Source organism: Heptranchias perlo, unplaced genomic scaffold, assembly GCF_035084215.1.
Source record: "Heptranchias perlo isolate sHepPer1 unplaced genomic scaffold, sHepPer1.hap1 HAP1_SCAFFOLD_54, whole genome shotgun sequence".
In the NCBI taxonomy this organism is placed as follows: domain Eukaryota; kingdom Metazoa; phylum Chordata; class Chondrichthyes; order Hexanchiformes; family Hexanchidae; genus Heptranchias; species Heptranchias perlo.
Window position 1 is genome coordinate 766,654 of NW_027139559.1, and position 13,863 is coordinate 780,516.

General features: G+C 40.3%; 1 long non-coding RNA gene across 7 annotated transcripts in view; it reads left to right on the forward strand.

Annotated features, from left to right (window-relative positions):
- Positions 1-13,863, forward strand: part of LOC137315219 (uncharacterized) — a 98,204-nt gene that overhangs the window by 11,425 nt on the left and 72,916 nt on the right. For 3 of the 7 annotated variants that reach the window (XR_010961356.1, XR_010961357.1, XR_010961355.1), the window contains exons 1-3: positions 1,320-1,406; positions 1,721-1,851; positions 3,486-3,624. This is a non-coding gene — a long non-coding RNA (uncharacterized lncRNA). The other 4 variants (XR_010961361.1, XR_010961358.1, XR_010961360.1 and 1 more) reach the window with 3 other exon arrangements.

Below are 13,863 nucleotides of genomic sequence, written 5' to 3' on the forward strand. Positions count from 1 at the left end.
TCTAAATTCCAGGGAATACAACACTAGTTTGGGTAATCACTCCTCGTAATTTAACCCTTGGAGTACGGTATCATCACTGTAAATACACGTTGCACTTCATCCAAGGCCAATATATCCGCCCTAAGGTGTGGTGCCCAGAACTGAACACAGTACTCCAGGTTTGATCTAACCAGTGATTTGTAGAGCTGTAGCATAACTTCCACCCCAATGTATTCTTGTACTCCAGATATAAAGGCTAACGTCCCAGTCGTGTTTTTGATTATTCTCTGCACCTGTCCATGACATCTTAATGAACTATGTACATGGACATTTAAGTCTCTTTGAACCGCCACTGTTTCTAGCTTTTCACCATTTAGAAAGTATTCTGATCGATCATTTTTGTTCCAAAGTTGATGACCTCACACTTACCAACATCGAAATTCATTTGCCACAGCTTTGCCCATTCCCTAAATTAATTAATATCGCTCTGGAATGTAATGCTTCGATACTGATTACAATACTGCCTATCTTCGTATCTCCGGAAAACTTGGATATGTGGCTCCCTATTCCATCACCTAAGACGTTTGTAAATACTTTGAATGGTTGACGCCCCAACACAGGTCCTTGTACGACGCCGCTAGATACAACCTGAAAAATTGAGTATCTGCCCAATATTCGGACATTTCCCCCATGCCCCTCAGCCAATTTCCTAAACAGGTCAATTATATCCCCTAAATTCCATGAGCTTCAATTTTAGCTAACAGTCTCTTATGAGTGACTATATCGAATACCTTCTGGAAGTCGATAGAAATAACAGCCAAAGACATTCCCTGTTCTACTACTTTAGTCAACTCTTCCAAAAATTCAATCAGGTTGGTCAGGCATGTCCTTGCTGCCACTCTCTGATCAGCTGGAAATTTTCAAGGCGTTCAATAACCCTATCCTTAATTATAGGGTCGAGTAATTTCGCGAAAACAGATGTTTGGCTAACTGGTCGATAATGCCCTGGTTTCGTCTCTCACCTTTCTTGAACAGCGGAGTGACATGTGCAATTTCCAATCTGAAGGGACGGTTTCAGAATCGAGTGAACTTTGGAAGATTATAGTTAGGGCTTCTGCAATGTTTGCACTTACTTCCTTTAAAAGCTTGTGATGGGGATTTGTCACTCTTTATTGCCATATATACAACAGCCAGGAGCTGTGAAGGGCCGAATGACCTTTGCTTGCTCTTGACGTCCTTGTTCTTCCATAAAGCAACAGGGGTCGCGCGGGAAAGAGCCATGGCTGCAGAAATAGCTCCGTGGTGACCTGTCTCTTTAAACAAGAGAAGCAATCAGGAAACGGATACAAACGTAAGCTCGAACACAGTACTTGCACGCCCCTACATTCACATACCGAGTGTGCTCAGGAAGCTCGCTCTACGAGCTGGTGAGTAAGATTTCTTAGTTTAAAAATAAGGTAGGAAGCTTGAAGCTGGAGAATCTTATCATTTATTGCACTATTGTTTTGCTTGGCAGTGAAGCAATGTCACTTTATATCAGTCCTTAAAGCTGCCTTCGCAGTGGAATCCATGGGCCATTCCGTGGACTATGTAAAGTATCCAATGCCATGTTCTGTTATCAGGTTCAGGTATTTAAGTTTACGGGAAGTTGTGCCATAGTCGGGGGAGCAGGGAGCATGTTGGGAATTTAATCGGCATTTATTGAAGATACTGACCAATCAATTTCGAAATCCCGATGAAGGTGAAGAACGACGAATAAGGAAAACTGCAATCAAAGTGAAAGAGGGAACGATAGAGCGCGGGAGAGACAGAGACAGGACTTGTAAGAAGACCCGAAAACACCCAAATGTAGAAAAACATTGAAAGACCAAGGTAAGAACTATTTTAATTGTTGAAAGAGCAAGGAATACACGCGGCAGGGGTAAGCGCTGGCGCGCCATCGCGTGGCCAGGCCTGGGATAACAATATATGTTGCGGCTTCATTATTTTATTAACTAATTCATGCCCGAGTTAGGAGGCACAGTAAGTATTGTAGACGGGAGCAGGAACTTACAAAGTGACAATAACTGATTAAGTGAGTCGGAAAAAAACGATGGCACATGTAGTGCAATGTGAGCAAGCGTGAGGTCATCAATTGTGGATTGGAGAATGGAAAATCCGTTAACTTTCCCAAAACCGAACGTCAGGAACTGTAGAACATCAAAAAGATTTGGTGTCCATGTAGACAAATCAATAATAGCTATAGGACAGTTTAAAAAAAGTAATAGAAAAGGCTATATGAATGATGCCCTTTATCCCAATGGGGCTGAAATAGAAAGGGGAGGATGAAATGCTTCCGTTATACAGAGCTCTGGTCAGACCCCATCTGGAGGACTGCATTCAGTTTTGGGCACCGCACCTCAGGAAGGATATATACCGTGCAGATTTACCACAATTATACCAGAGCTTAAATGGCGAAATTACAAGGACAGTTTGCTCAGTTGTATTCCCTTGAGTTTAGACACTTGAGGTGTGATCTGATCGAGGTGCTTAAAATGATGAAGGCATTCGATAGGGTAGATACAGAGAAATTGTTTGCTCTGGTGGATTCCAGAACAAGACGGTACAATCATAACATTAGAATTCGGTCATTAAGGGGTGAAATCAGGAAGCACTTTCCCACACGAAGGGTCGTGGAAATCTGAAACTCTCTCCCCCAAAAGGCTGTGGATGCTGTGGTTCAATTGAAATTTTCAAGACTGTGATTGATGGATCTTTTTTCGGTAAGGGTGTAAGGATATGTGAAGCTAAAGCGGGTAAATGGAGTTGGGGTACAGATCAGCCATGTACTGATTGAATATCGAAACAGGCTCTTGGGGCTGAATGGCCCACTCCTGTTATGTTCCGATAATGCTGTAATAGCAGAAATTAGTCACTAGGTGGTGTGTAATTCCTTCACACAAAATGAAGTTTCTTGACACGAACACATCAATAACCAAGGATGCACAAATTGAGTTCAGGTGACAGAACAACACCACCATTTCCACTGGGAATTCAGTTCGTTTCCATTAAGTTCGTAACTTTTTTTAAAAATGCTTGTGTTAAAATTGTGTTGTCGTATAACAGCTTAAGATGTTCGCCTCAATTCCCTTTCCGCATTAATTTATTGTTGTGTCAATCCTTTCATTCGATACAGGTACTTTAAACCCATTCAAAATGGCGCAGGAACTACTCAGTGTGAATTGCCAGTGCGTTATTTCAGATTAGCGAAGGCCCAGGTTGGTGAAACCGGGCACAGGTCAATTTGTTCCGATGATAACATCAATCGGCAGCATGTTTCAGTGGATTCTGTTTTCCTGTTCCTTGAATTGAATTACATTCCCTTCACGCTATCAGACTTAATTTTACACGTTTGTTCAGTTTCCTGGACCTTGATTTATTCTGCAGGACAATAACTTCCCGGTGATTTCTCAGTGGGTTTGAAATTCCAATTTTAGATCACATGTTAACTTATTTATTTTTAACAGGGCAGTGCCTCCGTCAACATAGCGCCCACGCATGTCTCATCCAAAATGGTGAAGACACTGCGCAGGAAATTTCCGAGGTTCCGCCAAAGTTACGCTGATGAAGCGGGAGAAACTCTGAGGAAATTCCAATTTCGGTGAGGTAATGATTGAAATTTTAGCCACAATCTACTGTACAGTATATCCTAAAAATGCATAATATGTTTAAATAAATCTACTGTATAGTATATGCTAAAAATGGATAATATGTTTGTATAAATGTGTTAACGCCTGCCTTCAAAGAGGGGAAAAGGAGCATAATGGGAAGGTAAGAAGCATCAGTCCATGAATACCGAGTAATGTTTTAGATGTTTAGTCCTTCTTTTTATTTTAACGAAGTGTAAGTGGAAATTGCCGATTGTGATATTAGTGCAGTTTTACTTTGGTGAGACATCCTTTGAATATTGTTTCAATGGAGGCATAACTGGTGTAAATTGCACAGTTTAGAGTTTCAATTAATAAAAGAGGAGAGCAACAGAAAGGCGGAATATGGCTCGTGGAATATCGCGAACAGCAATTTCCAGCCTTCAGTTCCCCACAGTTTGCCACAGAACCGATTCATTCAATTTAGCTGCATGGATTGAAAGCGTCATTTCAGTTAATTCATTGTTGGATTTCTGTGCTATGAAAGAATGAATCAATTTATAAACATAATTACTAGAACTTGGTGCTGAGACTGAAAACTCTTTCCTTAGAATATATGAATCTTATTGTAACAATTATTATACCGCTTAATAATTGGATTGGACTGACTGTCCGGGTTATTTCCCATGTTTCAGGAACACACCCTCCAGTTGCTCCGATCCATTAAATATCTGTCGTAAATTAATGGAATCGGAAACACACGTCGCTCGACTGAATTTAATCCCTAGATTATTTTAGTTGTTCAAGATATATCTTTTATGATGCTTATGGATGAGTTTTACTAACTCACTCATTGGAACAAGCTGAAAGGTGAATAAAAATGTGTATAAATGTATACAAGAAATAAGTGTTAGATTTAAACCCACAACTTTCATTAAAACAATACCTTCAATAACAACATGGAGCAGATGGTATTTATTTTATTCCAAACCTTTGTTTTGACAGAATCTAAAAGTAACATCCTGAAAGTAATTAAACAGCAATCACATTTCAAACAAAGCTGAGCACAAAATCTTTTGATGAGAACATTTCGTTTCCAGCCGATTAGGAGTTGGACAGAATTCCCTGTTTTTTTCTGAGACTTTATTTAGGCAAATCACTGCAAGCACAGTCATGTCAGGTAAAGGGTATTAGGGATATGGAGCAAAGAAGGGAATATGCAGTTGAGGTACAGGTCAACAATGATTTTCGGAGCAGGCGCGAGGGGTTGGATGGCCTGTTCCTGATCATAATATCCATGTATCATATCAAAAACAAAATCCATCCTAATATCACAGTGTCACTCATTTTAGAATTTAATTGATGATAACGTCTATATCCAGGGTTTGTTGCTGCAATTAGATACAAGGGGGGAATCCATCGTCTAGCTATAGGAAGTGACGCTGTACAGGCTCTGATGTAAGTTATTTCTCCTCAGTATTTCTTGGCAAATGGTTAACGGGCACTTTGAAAATATGTTAACGAATTTGCCAGAAATAGGGCCTCAGAGAAATTGATTTGAAACCACCCATGATCTCACTGCAACGAATTTCTAGGGGAATTCTTACCCGTGGGTTGAAACAAGGCGTCTGACTTCCAACAGTTTTCTGGATATAAGTGTCGATAATCAGCATTCATTAATTTCCAATGGATTTCTGCAAGGTGTCAAGCCCTCAGACTGGGTCATATATCAATTCGTGCCTTAACCGCAGTATATTGGTAAAGAAAGATACACCTATGTGCTCCTCTGGGCGTTATAGGTAATGCTTAATAAGTCTGAAGGTCACCTGGTTCTGTGCTATTGAAAATTAGGCGAGGGCGCCACTCATTAATGCCATAAAAATTGAGCCTTTATTCAAGGTGCAGCATTTGAATGCAATATTACATTGATTGATGCAATATTCATTCAGTTGCAGTAAATTCCAACCTGTCCCTCCTGGATATTCAATTATTTCTCCTCAGCTTATTGTAATTGATTCTGTGCAATTTTCCCAGTTCACTGGCTTACTACAGTTATGCGGAATTCTATTGAACGCTGGCACTTTAATAAAACAAGAATAAAAAATGAGCTCACGAAAGAAAATCAGGCAAATAGTTATTATGGTTTGGGTGAGTTTATCTCTGAATACGAGATGAAGTGGTGCAGGGCACCAGTCGATAACGGTGAGGGAGTGAGGCAATCCAGTCCCGTCTGTGGTCGGCAACCGATGGACGTTCCCAAACAAGCCTGGAATATAAATCGGAAGTACCTTCTGGCCAACTGGCCGTTAGTTCACCTGCAGTGAAAAGAAATAGTATGAAACCCAGTGAATAACAGAGTGAGGAAGTGACGTGTGACCACACTGAATAGTCAAAAGCGTAGGACAAAAAGCAGAATTATTGACGAATTGTTATGGAATGCGAGGGGGTTTCTGGGATTCGAGTGTCATTGTCCACAAATGAATGTCCATAACCCTAACTCTAGAGAGCCTCGCTAGTCGCGTGTCTCCGTGAGTCTATAAATGATAAGAGAATCATTTGTTATCCAATGTTATTAATACGGCAATAATTACATCATTTCTGGAAAAATGTGACGATCCATGTGAATTGTCGCTAGGCTCCAGCAAACCTAGGATAGCCTCTTGTAAGTTTCCAATGAACTGAACATGATATTCCAAATGATTGGCGGTTTCTCTAGCTTGCTGTTATATTCTAGACTGCTTGAGCTGAAACCCAGCATCCCATTAGTACTTTTGAACGCCCGCTAGATTTCAGTGAGATACGGATATGAACAACGGCATTTCGTGTTCGTGTACATCTCCTCAGAACTTCGCCATTTCCATATTATTCCCATCTACCATTCTTATACGTGAAATGGACAACGTCATTTGTTGTTTCAGTGAACTGGACCTGTCAACCATCTGCCCACACGCTTAATGCAGCTATCTTCTTTTGTAATTTTCTGGTCCGTTCACAGTTCATTGTACTTCGTTGATTAGTATTAGCAGTAATCTTGTATATACTCCCCTCTGCTCCTGAGCCATTGGTGAAGTGTTTGAGTTATAAATCTGACATGGTTAGGAACTGTATTCATTCCCCATTTTAATGTAATGCAACGTGTCCCATGTTCCAGATAATACGCTGATTTTACGTTGTTTCTCTTAAAGCTAAATAGCAAAATTTACATCACTGTCAGAAGCAGAAAAGTGCAGTAGGTTGGAGTATAGAACTTTCGCAGTAATTCAATCAGAATAGATGGGAGACGCGAGATAGCACTTCAGCGCTATTACTGGTTGGGATGTGTAATTGAAGTGTGATAAGTGTCGGTTGACAAATACTTGCAAATGTGGTGATCGGAATTTATAATGTAATTGGAAAAATAAGGTAGAATGTATGACTTTGGAATGTGAAGTGAATTAAACCTGCACACCTGTTCAATTATCCTCAGCTCTCTATCACTGAGGCAGAACTTGCTCTCGACCGTCCCAGTGCAATGCCAAGGGAATTCCATGTGTGTGCATGAGAGCAGTAGACTTAGATAGATAGCGAGATGGATAGATTTCTTGATAGGCCGACAGACAGACAGAAAGACAGACAGACAGGAATGGAGAGCGAGAGAAACTGCAAGGATTCATTCACTTTCAAGGCGTAATTGTTTAGAATTTGATGGCGAGCAGGTTTTAATTTCAGACACATTCGATGCCTCTATCTCTCGGTATACAGTAATCGCTCTGCGATGACATTGCATAAAGGAAGCTAAAACCAAATGTAATCTACGGGTTAAGCCTTTATTCATGAGGACGGGGATAATGGGGAAAAGCGCACAAATATATTTTATTTTCCATTTTAAAGTCATGTAGTCGGCCCTTGTATTTATATAATACTTTGATTTTATATTACTGTTAATAGTTCAATCGAAAATAAACTAAACAATTTAGGAAGCAGAGACCGAGCGTTGGTTGGAGTTTATCTGCAGTACAGGCTGAGTATCCGGGAGAGGCAATGCTGAGCTGCTTTCGATCCAACGATAACTGGAGGATGTCATTATAGCGTATCAAGTTTACATATGCTGTTGCCATTATTCATGTGGGCATAGATATTTATATTTTTAAAATAGTTCACACAGGAACTGCTTACAATCAAAAGGTTTCAATATATTAAATATTAAACAGTAAAAACCGTCTGCCCACACTGGAGTGCTGGTGGTCGGATTCCAGCAGATTCCCCGGAGATGGCACTCGTCACATTCCACCAATCTGGAAATTGGTTTGATTTGTAGGAGTAAGAAATGTTCTTATTTATCCCAGATTACGAACTCCAACAAATAAAACCATTTTCCTATCCATCACATGAGGTTCTTTTCGTTTTCACTTGCCTTAATCTTTTCAGTAATCACTGTATGAAATATCAATTATTTTCCAGTGAAAATCCATATTTAGGACATTTACCAAGCTGACTCTATCGGCGACAGGAGTGGCCACAAAATCAAACTCTGTAAGGTTGGTTATATCAAACATTAGTGATTCCTTAATCAGTTTATTCTTTCCAAGTGTTCAAATCCCTTAATAAAAAAAAATCTAATGGAAGAGGGATAATCCCGGCAACTGTCGGCCAGTCAGCCTAACGTCGGTGATGGGGAAACTTTTAGAGACAATAATCCGGGATAAAATTAAGTTGGACTTGGAAAAGTAAAGGCTAATAAATGAAAGTCAACTCGGATCTGTTAAAGGAAAATCGTGTTTGACTAACTTGACTGAGTTAATTGATGAAGAAACGTGAAATGTTGATGAGGGAAGTGCGTTTGACGTTGTCTTTATGGACTTTCAAAAGGCATTTGATAAAGTACCACATAATAGGCTTGTTAGTAAAATTCAAGCCCATGTGATTAAAGGGACAGTGGTAGTGTGGATATGATATTTGCAAAGTAACAAATGGTAGAGAGTAGCGGTGAACGGTTGTTTTTCAGAAAGGAGGGAAGTATACACTGGTGTTCCCCAGGGGTCAGTATTAGAGCCACGGCTTTTTTTGATATATATTAATGACCTGGACTTGGGTATAGAGGGTATAATTACTAAATTTGCAGCAGAAACGAAACTGAAAAAAATGTAGTAAACAATGTGGAGGATAGTAACAGACTTCAGAAGGATATGGACAGACTGGTGAAATGGGTAGACACAAAACAGATGAAATTTAACGGAGAAAAGTGTGAATGGATACATTTTGGTAGGAAAAATGAGGAGAGGCAAAATAAACTAAATGTGCACAGACACAAATCTTTGAAGGTGGCAGTACAAGTTGAGAAGGCTATTAAAAAAAACATGTGGGATCCTTGGCTTTATTAATCGAGGCAGAGAGTGCAAAAACAAGGAAGTTATACTAAACCTTTATAAAACACTGGTTGGGCCTCAGCTGGATAGTGTGTTCAATTCTGGGCGCCACACTTTAGGAAGGATGTCAAGGCCTTAGAGAGGGTGCAGGAGAGATTTACGAGAATTGTTCCAGGGATGAGGGACTTCAGTTATGTGGGGAAATTGGAGGAACCGCGGTATTTCTCGTTAGAACAGAGACAGTTAAGTGGAGATTTGATGGAGGTGTTCAAAATCATGAACGGTTTTGATAGAGTAAATAAGGAGAAACTGTTTCCAGTGGGAGGAGGGTCGGAAACCAGAGGACACAGATTTAAGGTGATTGGCAAAAATGCCAGAGGCAAAATGAGGGAACATTTTTTTACTCAGCGAGTTGATATGATCTAAAATGCACTGCCTGAAAGGGTGATGGAAGCAGATTCAATGGTAACTTTATGAAGGGAATTAGTTAAATACTTGAAGGGAAAAATGCAGGGCTATGGGGAAAGAACAGGAGAATGGGACTTATTGGATAGATCCTTTAGTCACGATGGGCCAAATGGCCTGCTGCTATGCTGTACCTATTATAATACTATGATATGAAATTTTGCACTGCTGCAGTTAAGCTAACAGGCCCTTCGTTACTTTCCATTACCCCTTTTACTCATTGTGTAAAGTTTACTGTCTCTCTCTTCCATGTCATGACATCTGAATCCAGCGAGCCTTTGCAGGTTGTAATTAATGTATAGCTGGTTGACTTATCTATTTTATAAATTCATTCAGATGAAATCCGACTTGTCTGGAAATTTTGAATAGTTTCAATTCCAGTAGTTTGTCCTTTGTTATGTTTTTTTGACATTGAAAAACAATTTCTTTGAATACCATCCTTTCCAACCTATAGTGTTCCAGGTAGCTTTAGATATCGTTTGGTCCATTTAAATTGCGAAGATTGCTTAAAAATATTAATTTATTTGTTGATTTTTCGTTTTCCTTATCCTCCACTGTTATCACCCCTCAATCTCTTTTGAAAGGAAATGAGAGCTCGTGGAATTGGAGAGAACCTATTGACACGGATAGGGAACTGGTTAGGAGGCAGGAGACACATCACAGGATATGACTCGTCGAGTCCCCCGGAGATGTGTTCTAGGTTCTCAGCTTTTCACTCCTTTTATAAATGACTTAGATGAAGGAATAAAGAGGCGCATGTCCAAGTTTGTTGACGACCCCGTTAAGTGGCAGAGTAAATAATGAATTAAGGAGCAGAACGTTGCAAAGTGACCTTCATGTGCTAAACTGTGGCCGATGGAGTTCAACATGGGGAAGTGAGAGGTTATCCACTTTGGACCAAAGGAAGATAGATCAGAATAATTTCTAAATGGTAAGAAGCTAGGAGCCGAGGAGGAGCAGGGAGATTTAGAGATCCAAGTACAGAAATCACTACAAGCTGGTGGATTGGTACACAGTATTATTAAAAAGGCTTTTGGACTGTTAGATTTTATCTCAAAGGAGCTGGAATACAATGGGATGAAAGTTATGCTACAGTAATATAAAGCTCTGGTTATACAGCACCTGGAGTATCGTGTTCAGTTCAAGGCACCGCAATTCAGGATGGATATATTGGCCTTGGAGGTGGTGCATCGCAGATTCACCAGAATGAATCCGGGGCTAAAATGGACAATTCATGATGGCAGGGTGCATGGACAAAGCTTGTACAGAAGATTCAAGGGACATTTAATTCATGGTATGATAGCATCGTAGTATAGTACAGCACGGAAGTAGGGCATTAGGCCCATCGTGACTATGCCGGCTCTTTTAAAGACCGATCCAATAGGTCCCATTTCCCTGCTCTTTCCTCATAGTCCTGTATAATTGTTCCATTCAAGTATTTATCCAATGGAGTTTAGATACACATCGTCCATGATCTAATTCAATGGCATTCAGTTCTGGGCACCGCATCTCAGGAAGGATATTTTGGCCCTGGAAACGGTGCAACGCAGATTCACCAAAATGATATCGGGGGCTAAAGGGGGCAGTTCATTAGGACAGCTTGCATTTACTAGACTTGTATAGAAGATTAAGGGGGCATCGAATTCATGGTATCGAAGTATCATATCACAGTACAGCACGGGAGGAGGCCTTTCGGCCCGTCGTTCACCAGGCGCTATACAAATAGTCCCACCTACCTGCTCTTTGCCCACAGCCCGGTACATTTTTTTCCTTCAAGTATTTATCCAATTCCCTTTGAAAGTTACCACTGAACCTGTTTCCACCACCCTTCCATCAGTGCATTCCAGATCATTAAAACTCGCTGCATAAAAAAGTGTTTCTTCATGTCACGTGTGGCTCCTTTGCTGATCATCGTAAATCTGTGTCCTCTGGTTACCAACAATTCTGGAAACAGTTACCTTTATTTACTCTACCAAAACCGATCATGATTTTGAACACCTCTATCAAATCTCCCCTAAACCTTCTTTGTTCTAAAGGGAACAACCCCATCTTTTCCATTTGCTCCACAAAACTGAAGTCCATCATCCCTGGTACCATTCTAGTAAATCTCTTCTGCACCGCCTCTAAGGCCTCGACGTGATCCTAAGGTGTGATGTCCAGAATTCCACACAATACTCCAGCTGAAGCCTAACATGCGTTTTATGAACGTTTAGCATAATGTCTTTACTTTCGCACTACATTTCCGAGTTTCGTGTCATCTGCAATCTTTGAAATTGTACCCTATATACCCAGTTCCAGGTCATTAATATATATCGAAAAGAGCAGTGGTCCTAATACTGACCCCTGGGGAACACCACTCTGTCTGAAAAACGACCATTTACCACTACTCTCTGTTTTCTGTCCCTGTGCCAATTTTTACGTCCACGCTGCCACTGCCCCTTCAAACCCATGGGATTTAATTTTGCCAACACGTCTATTGTGCGGTACTTTATCAAATGGCATTTGAAAGTCCATATACACAACGTCAACCGCACTAACCTCATCAACCCTCTCCGCTACTTCAGGAAAGAACTCAATCAAATTAGTCAAACACGATTTGACTTTAATAAACGCCTGCTGACTTTCATTTATTAGCCCAAACTTTTCCAAATGCCATGGTTATTGTCTCTGAAATTATCCGCACTACCGACGTTTGTCTGACCAGCGTGTAATCGCCGGGTTTTTCTTTTTCCATTTTTTTGTACAGGGGTTAACATTTGTAGTCCTTGAGCCCTCTGGCACCGTCTCCATATCTTGGGAGGATTGGATGATTGTGGTCAGAACCTCCGCAATTTCCACTATTACTTCCCTCACTAATCTTGGATGGATCCCATCTTGTTCGGGTGACTGTTCTACTTTGAGGACTGCCAATCTTTTAAGTACCTCCTCTTTATCTATTTTTATCCTATCCAATATCGCTACTACCTCCTCCTTTAACGCTGCAATGGCAGCATCCTCTTCTCTAATGAAGACGGATGCGAAGTATTCCTTTCGTACCTCTAGCGTTTTAGTGTTTAAGATGATTAAAGGATTGGAAAGCGTAGATAGAGAGAAACTACTTCCTCTGATGGGGGAGTCCAGAACAAGGGGGCATGGTCTTCAAATTTGAGCTAATCCGTATATAGGTGATGTCAGGAAGCACTTCTTCACACAAAGGGCAGTGGAAATCTGGAACACTCTCCCCCAAAAAGGTACTGAGGCTAACAAAATTGAAAATATCAAAACTGAGATTGATAGATTGTTGTTAGGTAAGGGTATTAAGGGATATGGAACCAAGGCGGGTAAATAGAGTTGAGATACAGTTCGTCCATGATCTCAGTGAATGGTGGAACTGGCTGGAGGGGCTGAATTGCCTACTCCTGTTCCTCTGTTCCTATGTAAGAACCCCATCTGCACTTCTTTCATTCTATTTCTTTTGATGCAACGATACAATATTTGATATTCTCCTTCATATCCCTTGGAATTGTTGTCTATCTGATGGTGCATTTCATAATTTCATGATATCCTTTTATTTTTGATAATAGTTCTGGCTGTCAAACTTTCCATTGTCTTCGCCTTGACATAACCTTTCCCCTTTTGTTTAATTCTGGCTCTAACTATTCAATTTCACCATAATTACATCCTCCATTTACAATTTCCATTTCTGGGATTGTATTTTCTTTTGCTCGCTGATCACCTTCTTGAATCAATTGCACTATTTGTCCATCGATTTACCGACTGAAATGTTATCCCATCCTTCCGCCGTCAATACTTTCCTTATATCTTCATAGTGAGGCAGGTTTAAGTGCTAAATCACTGTTTGCTGATCTCCTTTCTCCCTCGCAAATTTGATGGTGACTTCAAGCACGTCACGCTCAGTCGTCCCAGGATGCTTCCTTATCAAGATATTGCTAACTATTTTTGGATTATCACTCAGAAACATTCGATAAATCTCTTTCCTTTTTAGTGTGCTTCTAACCTTCCCCAATCTAGATATAAAGTAATACTTCCCATTATTGGTATTTTCTTCTGCTGAAATGTCTCAATAATTGTCGTACACTTGCGTTCCTCTGTTGTTATCATATTCAGGAGGATTTATAAATGTGCTAGTTAATCACTTGGGAACGAGTAATGAAGTCCAATCTAATACTGTTATGTTCATTGTGCTTGCATTAGATTATTTTGTTCATCATTTGTACCCAGGTTATGTCTAAGGTATGAACTCAGCTTTCTACTGAATTTACACAATGTCACTGTGCTATTGAAAGATGATATTACCTTAAGTACGGTTACAAATGTACTGTACAGCATACTGAGAATAAACAGAATCACGAAAGCGATCACTGTTGATGCCGTGCTGCCATCCTCATATAAGTTTTCTAATCCTTCTTCCTCTACCTCGGGGTCTTCTGGATCGTCCTTTAATTGAG